Genomic DNA, 8,254 nt, shown 5'->3' with positions numbered 1-8,254 from the left:
ACTTTATATATTTTAGACGACATGCTATAGTATGACTTTATATATTTTGAACGACATGCTATAGTAAGACTATATTTTAGATGACATACTATAGTGTGACTTTATATATGATAGACGACATGCTATAGTGTGACTATATATTTTAGACGACATGCTATAGTGTGACTTTATATATTTTGAACGACATACTGTAGTGTGACTTTATATATGATAGACGACATGCTATAGTGTGACTTTATATATTTTAGACGACATGCTATAGTATGACTTTATATATTATAGACGACATGCTATAGTATGACTATATATTATAGACGACATGCTATAGTGTGACTTTATATATTTTAGACGACATGTTATAGTATGACTTTATATATTTTGAACGACATGCTATAGTAAGACTATATTTTAGATGACATACTATAGTGTGACTTTATATATGATAGACGACATGCTATAGTGTGACTATATATTTTAGACGACATGCTATAGTGTGACTTTATATATTTTGAACGACATACTATAGTGACTTTATATATTTTAGACGACATGCTATAGTATGACTTTATATATTTTGAACGACATACTGTAGTGTGACTTTATATATTTTGAACGACATACTGTAGTGTGACTTTATATATGATAGACGACATGCTATAGTGTGACTTTATATATTTTAGACGACATGCTATAGTGTGACTTTATATATTTTGAACGACATGCTATAGTAAGACTATATTTTAGACGACATACTATAGTGTGACTTTATATATGATAGACGACATGCTATAGTGTGACTATATATTTTAGACGACATGCTATAGTGTGACTTTATATATTTTGAACGACATGCTATAGTAAGACTATATTTTAGATGACATACTATAGTGTGACTTTATATATGATAGACGACATGCTATAGTGTGACTATATATTTTAGACGACATGCTATAGTGTGACTTTATATATTTTGAACGACATACTATAGTGACTTTATATATTTTAGACGACATGCTATAGTATGACTTTATATATTTTGAACGACATACTATAGTGGCTTTATATATTTTAGATGACATGCCATAGTGTGACTTTATATATTTTAGACGACATGCTATAGTATGACTTTATATATTTTGAACGACATGCTATAGTAAGACTATATTTTAGATGACATACTATAGTGTGACTTTATATATGATAGACGACATGCTATAGTGTGACTATATATTTTAGACGACATGCTATAGTGTGACTTTATATATTTTGAACGACATACTGTAGTGTGACTTTATATATGATAGACGACATGCTATAGTGTGACTTTATATATTTTAGACGACATGCTATAGTGTGACTTTATATATTTTGAACGACATGCTATAGTAAGACTATATTTTAGACGACATACTATAGTGTGACTTTATATATGATAGACGACATGCTATAGTGTGACTATATATTTTAGACGACATGCTATAGTGTGACTTTATATATTTTGAACGACATACTATAGTGACTTTATATATTTTAGACGACATGCTATAGTATGACTTTATATATTTTGAACGACATACTATAGTGGCTTTATATATTTTAGATGACATGCCATAGTGTGACTTTATATATTGTAGACGACATGCTATAGTGTGACTTTATATATTTTAGACGACATGCTATAGTGTGACTTTATACATTTTAGACGACATGCCATAGTGTGACTTTATATATGATAGACGACATGCTATAGTATGACTTTATATATTGTAGACGACATGCTATAGTGACTTTATATATTTTAGACGACATGCTATAGTGTGACTTCATACATTTTAGACGACATGCCATAGTGTGACTTTATATATGATAGACGACATGCTATAGTATGACTTTATATATTTTAGACGACATGCTATAGTGTGACTTTATATATTACAGACGACATGCTATAGTGTGACTTTATATATTTTAGACAACATGCTATAGAATGACTTTATATATTATAGACGACATGCTACCGTGTGACTTTATATATTATAGACGACATGCTATAGTATGACTTTATATATTTTGAACATGCTATAGCGTGACTTTATATATTTTGAACGACATACTATAGTGTGACTTTATATATGATAGACGACATGCTATAGTGTGACTATATATTTTAGACGACATGCTATAGTGTAACTTTATATAATTTGAACGACATACTATAGTGTGACTTTATATATTTTGAACGACATGCTACAGTATAACTTAATATATTTTAGACGACATACTATAGTGTGACTTTATATATTATAGACGACATGCTATAGTATGACTTTATATATTATACACGACATGCTATAGTATGACTTTATATATTTTGAACGACATGCTATAGTATATGTAGTCAGCATGCAGCTGGTAGCCACGCCCACCACCCAGCCGGTCTGTTTGTTTTGGGTCATTTCACGTGCATTAGATAATAACATTAACTTAAAGAAGTGATTCACGAACTGGTTTCATAATTTTTTTTAACCTAACCTAATTCATCTCTGTTGAATTAAAACCAAATGTCAGGTTTTACACGGCAATGTTTTAATGAATGAAACAGGAGGAACAGCTGTAGAGGCGGCGTCCACACAGCAGGGGGCGCTGCTACACAACCCCATCAGGATTGTTATCATGACAAAATAGTCCAAATCTCAAATTTGAAACTAAAAGCTGAAGTACCGATTTTTAATATAACTATATTTTGATATTTTTTTGTGGTGGTGGGGTGTTTCATTCAATAAATAATAATAATACTTTTTTGTGACCTAATCACTCAAAATCAAAACTTTGCAATTACAACAATTACTTTCTGGAAAATATTACGTAATTTGGCAATAAATTAAAGGAAGAACTGAGTGTTTAACAATACCCTTCAAATTAATGAATATTAATTAAATACCAGTATTAGTGTCAAACTTACAAGATAAAGTCTTCCACAAGAAATTAAAATATAAACAAAATTTCTTTGGGTTTAACTTGATCAAATTCAGCCAATTGCTTTATTTGCCCAATAATTAGTGCCAGGATTTGTTTTCTTTCCAGTAAACTAAATAAACATTTAACAATAACTGTAAACTATAACCTCTGAAATTAATGGAATAATTGCTACAGAGGGAAGTTGACATTCGAGAATAAAAATAGAAAAGACAAGTCCAGGATCAGCGTTTGATTCACACACCTTTCCTTAATATAATCTTTATTGCTTTGTCTTATTGGGTTGAATACAGAACAGGTTTACATCTCTTGACTTTGTGAAACACTGTCGTGTTTTACTAACAGCAGGGGGAGCGAAGGACAGACGACAGAAACGACCACGAAATTAAAAAAAAAGAAAAGAAATTGTGTGTTAATGCTTTTACTGATTGAGGTCCAGCATGTTCGTGTTTTTCAATCTCCTCTCCGACGTTCCCTTTGACCTCGGACCGGGACACAAAGTCACACAAGAGGGTAAAAAACTCATAAACAAAGCCGAAAAGGTTTTAAAGCAAAACCCAGAGTGAGAACAGAACCAAAAACAAGAATTTTCTGGCTTTAAATCACCAAAATTTTAGACCACATCTTCTCTGTTAGGCGATGACGAGTTCACAGTCAAGTGCTAAATGTAGTGATTGACAGTTCTGAATCAGTATCGAAAAAAAAGACAAAAAGTCATCAGGACAAGTTGCAACTCAGGAAATAAGAACATGAAGTATTTTGAATAATGGATTTGTGAAAGACCCTGAGAGCGAGATTATATATATTTTATATTCATATATATATATGTGTGTAGAATTGATGGAGAAAGAAAGAAAATCATCCATAATTGAACAAATTAGATTACCATGCAAAAAAAAAAAAACCTAACCTAAAACTCACCCTTTAACTGAACACAATGGATTTTCACAGTTTTATACGCATTTATATGTCATGGAGAAAAAAAAATAAACACGACAAAAAAAAACATTTCTCAGCCAAACTACAAATAAACAACAATAGAACCAATAGACCCACAGTCTGTTCTCAACTCATATACAGGAGATCTACATAAAGCTTTTTGGATTCAGAGGGATTTTTTTAATTTTTTTTTTATTGCCAGTTCGATTCGCAGCTCGGCCGCCGCCGCGCTACGGCAAGCCGGTTAGTCCACGGCACAAACCATCAGTTCACCAAAACAGTTCTGCAGCATAAATGTGATAATTTTTAATACATGGCTTCTTCTCAAGTCATTGTAGAAACTAAGCTCACACACACACACAACACAAAAACACACACACAACACAAAAACACACACACGCACACACACACACACACACACACACACACACACACACACACACACACACACATCTGGGCTCCAAATAAATACATTTAAAAACAGTCCATGTGCATTCGAATGGAAGTCCAGTATTCATATGGCCGAGCGCGCGCGCGCGCACACACACACACACACACACACACACACATATATATACACACACACATATATACACACACACACACACACAAACACACACACACACATACACACATATATACACACACACACACACACACACAAACACGCACACACACACACACACACACACACACACACACACACACACGTTCCCGAAGGAGAAGGTGTACAGAGAGAGCTAACGAACCAGGAAATAGTTCAGAGAGAGAAAGGGACAGCTCCTTCACTGAAACTGAAAATTTAAATAAATAACGCAGAAATTTAACGTAATTCTTATTAATTCTGGAAGTTTCTGCCAAAGACAGAAACTTCCAGCGTTAGCGTTGATTTTGCTGAAGGTTTCTCCGATGGCGAGCTTCTGCTGCAGAACAAAAATAATTTCCATAAATTAGCTCGAGTTCATCAACACAACTCTTATATTTTGTTTAATTTTGGACAAATTAGAAAAATAAAATGCTGATTCAGTTCACCGTCCGCACGAAGTCGACCATTAGCGTATTAGCTCTGTAGCATCTTCCTCATTTTTATTGTATAAACTTCCCCACAAAGGTATAAAAATATACAAATAGTTGAGAAAAGGAATCAAAAAGGTAGAAAACATCTTGTGTCAACTTATTTTTGCCATTTTGACCAAGCTGATGAAAAGCAGAAAGCTAGCGAGCTAGCTCGAAGAGCTTTTGTTGTAAAGATTTTGACCGACTCGTGTTGGTACGTTTTCCGACTGGCGTGAATGTTCGTCGTTTTCTGAAGAGGTCAAATACCTCAAACACTCAGAAACACTTCAACTGACATATTTGCTCGTTATCTAAATGTTTGGTTGTCAACTTTTCTGCCACAAAGACTTCGGTTGGATCAGTAAAACTGAACGTTTTGAAGAAACTGATTTTATCCTGAACAGACGGCTTCAAAAGGAAAATGAGCTTTTAAAACCTTTGTCGTAATTCACCTTAAATATCTTTTTATTTGACAGACTGAAGGAAACGGACCCCTTTCTCTCTTGATTGTGTCGCAATAGTCCAACGTTAGTAGTACTAAAGTAGTAGTAGTAGTTTTGGAAGTTGTTAGTGCCAGTTCACGGCAACGAACGGTCGGTCAGACAGTCGGAAGTTGTGGTTGTTCAACATTTCTGGCTTTATTTGATGGATGTTTTCCTCCACCGACTACGTGAGTGACCGCCGTCACCTTACAGTTCCGTTATGAGCCACTGAGGTTCGATTTGCTTTTGAGGTTGCTTGATATATAAAAAAAAAAAAAAGACACAAATGTACAAGAAGAAAAATTAGCTAAATTCATCCTCGCACGGAAAAACAAAGAAAACCCAGTCGCGCTCCCCGTCGCCCCCTGGTGGTCACGACGTCGGGCTCAGAAAACCCTCAACGCCCTTTTGGATAGAAACGTCCGGTTAAGGTCAAAATTTAGCCCTTTGACTTGTTTGTTTGCGTGTGCAGTTCAAGAACACAAAACCTAAACCCACATCCCTCCGTTCATCCCTCCGTTCGTTCGTTCATTCATTCATTCATTCGTCCGTCCGTCCGTCCGTCCGTCCGTCCATCCGTCCGTCCGTCCCTACTCACGCCTTCCATCTAGAAATCACTGAGATGCAGCTGAAGGTTTTTAGTAAATTCTTCTTTTTTTTTTTTTTTTTTAATGTTTTTTGACATTTGATTACAACTGATTGTCACTAAAGCCAGAATCATAACCGAGTCTGTCGGTTGTCCAGTAACCTCGGCGATGAAGAATCAACACAAGTAACCTCGGCGATGAAGAATCAACACAAGTAACCTCGGCGATGAAGAATCAACACAAGTACGCCTCAAATAGTGATTAGAAAGTTGTTGTTTTAGCTTTTCTTCGTGTCGGGACAGACGAGAACAGCAGTTACAACTCAAACGGGGATAAATATTCGTCCGGGGTCGACTCAGGTCGACTCATAATACTGTCAGGAAACTAGCTAGGCCCGCTGCTAGCTAGAAATGCAGTTAGCTGATCTCGACGTGTTGATGTCGTCAGATCTGGCCGGTTAACGCAAACTAGCAAGCTAGCTGGAGCTAACTGATCATAACCAGACCAAAATAAATAAACAACACAACGCAAGCTTTGGTTAGCTTGACCGGTTTGGTCGGTGATCCCTCGCTAGCACGTGTTTTTATACTTCTGAATATCCACTAAGCACGGTTCAGGCTAACGACTAGCGCTAGCTCGGGATAACCGACCGTACCAGAGAAGTTAACCAAGTTAACGCTTCCTCTCCAGCTAGCAAGCTTCAGTTAATTTCCACACAGGCTAACAACTACAGCTAGCTTGTGCTAGAAGCTGCAGTGAGCTCATGAACACTGTTTTCCTTGTGAGGGTTGAAGGCGTGTTGCACAAACCGGGATAGCAATTACTTAGCCCTTCTACTTGTATTCTATATTTTTGTGCCGATGCCGAGTTAGCCTCGGCAAGCCGGGCCAGTAATGACTTATACACGCTAGTCCATGAATGCTACATGAATGAGTTAGCCCTGGCTAGCTCTGATTTGGCCCACAGTGGAAACCAGGCTAGCAAAGCATTAATCCTGCTAGCGCTGCGTAGGAAGACGTAGGATTTAAAGGCTCGCAGCTGCTCGTCTCGTTTCACTGGTTGCAGTTAAAAGCAGAAGTTGAGGTAAACTGAACCCGCGTTCAGGTATTAGCGGAGATAGTTAGAACTCTGAGGGCCCTGTGGTGACCCCTACAAACAACACTAGGGGGCGACGGTGAGACAGGCGGGAGTCACACAACATTCACACAAATACACAACAAAAACTTTTGATTTGTTCAGTTATAAAAAAAACAAACCCAACAGAAGTATTCCTCTCCCGACACCCGAAATGTCAATTTATAATCGCACACATGCAGAAAAACAAAACAAAAATCCTCGAGACATCACGAGTCACGTTGAACTGTACACATGGAATCAACTGAGAATGATTATGAATGAGAAATTATTAACACGCAAAACCAACTCAGGGCGTCTGAGGGATGAAAGTCGATAGTGTGACGGGTTCGAAACAAAAAAAACAAAAAACAAAACAACAAGACAACATGGAGAACACAAAACACTTTCTTCTGCCCTTTCAGGAGTTCTTGTTTTTTTCACACAGAAATTTAGACTTTGACAAGTTCATGAATATTCTCGTGCGGACGACGTCCTTCTGCGGGTTTTTTTCCAGTTACGAAAAAGCTTCCGACTTCGACCGCCAGCCGAACGGCCTCCGAGTTCAGTTCTGTCCCCTCAAACAAATAATATCAGAAGTGGCGGCCGGTCAGACCGGAGATGGTGGCTGGTGATCATCGGAAAGTTCAACAAAAAAAGCATCTGTGTCTGGCGAACCCAGAAAAGAAGACAAGTCAAGTTCCCTCCAACCTCCCGACAAGTTCGCTTTAAATCCGAAGCTTTCAATCTTAAAAACTGGGATTTGTTCGGTCTCGTGCGGGCTGTGATTTAAATACAAGAATTAACGCAGATGTCGACGGTCCATCTCTCTGTCTGCTTTATCGGCATCTCCGAAGTTGATCATCATTTCTCAAACAAATCTAGAACAATAATAAATCGGAACTTTATTCATTTTTTTATTGCTGAAATATAGATTCCCCGCACAAAAAAAAATAGTAATGTAAATCATTGTCATCATAAAAAGCTATAAAAATTAGATCCCATCCTCCGTAATAATGCAGATAAAGATATAGCAAAAAACATCTCTTAGAAGTCGGACTAGTAGTAAGGCACTTCAAGAAAACGAGGTTTTCGTCTTTC

General features: G+C 36.8%; 1 protein-coding gene across 1 annotated transcript in view; it reads right to left on the bottom strand.

The window, feature by feature from the left end:
• Positions 1-3,206: 3,206 nt before the first annotated feature.
• rreb1a (ras responsive element binding protein 1a) overlaps positions 3,207-8,254 on the bottom strand; it is a 12,392-nt gene continuing 7,344 nt past the window's right edge. Inside the window, 1 exon segment of the mRNA XM_069177567.1 lies at positions 3,207-8,254. This exon segment is cut by the window's right edge and continues 273 nt beyond it. The gene's annotated coding sequence lies outside the window, so the exon portion shown is untranslated.

Source organism: Embiotoca jacksoni, unplaced genomic scaffold, assembly GCF_022577435.1.
Source record: "Embiotoca jacksoni isolate LCO1_2020_lvr unplaced genomic scaffold, fEmbJac1.0.p SCAF_75, whole genome shotgun sequence".
In the NCBI taxonomy this organism is placed as follows: Eukaryota; Metazoa; Chordata; class Actinopteri; family Embiotocidae; genus Embiotoca; species Embiotoca jacksoni.
This window is presented reverse-complemented; position numbering and strand designations above follow the sequence as displayed.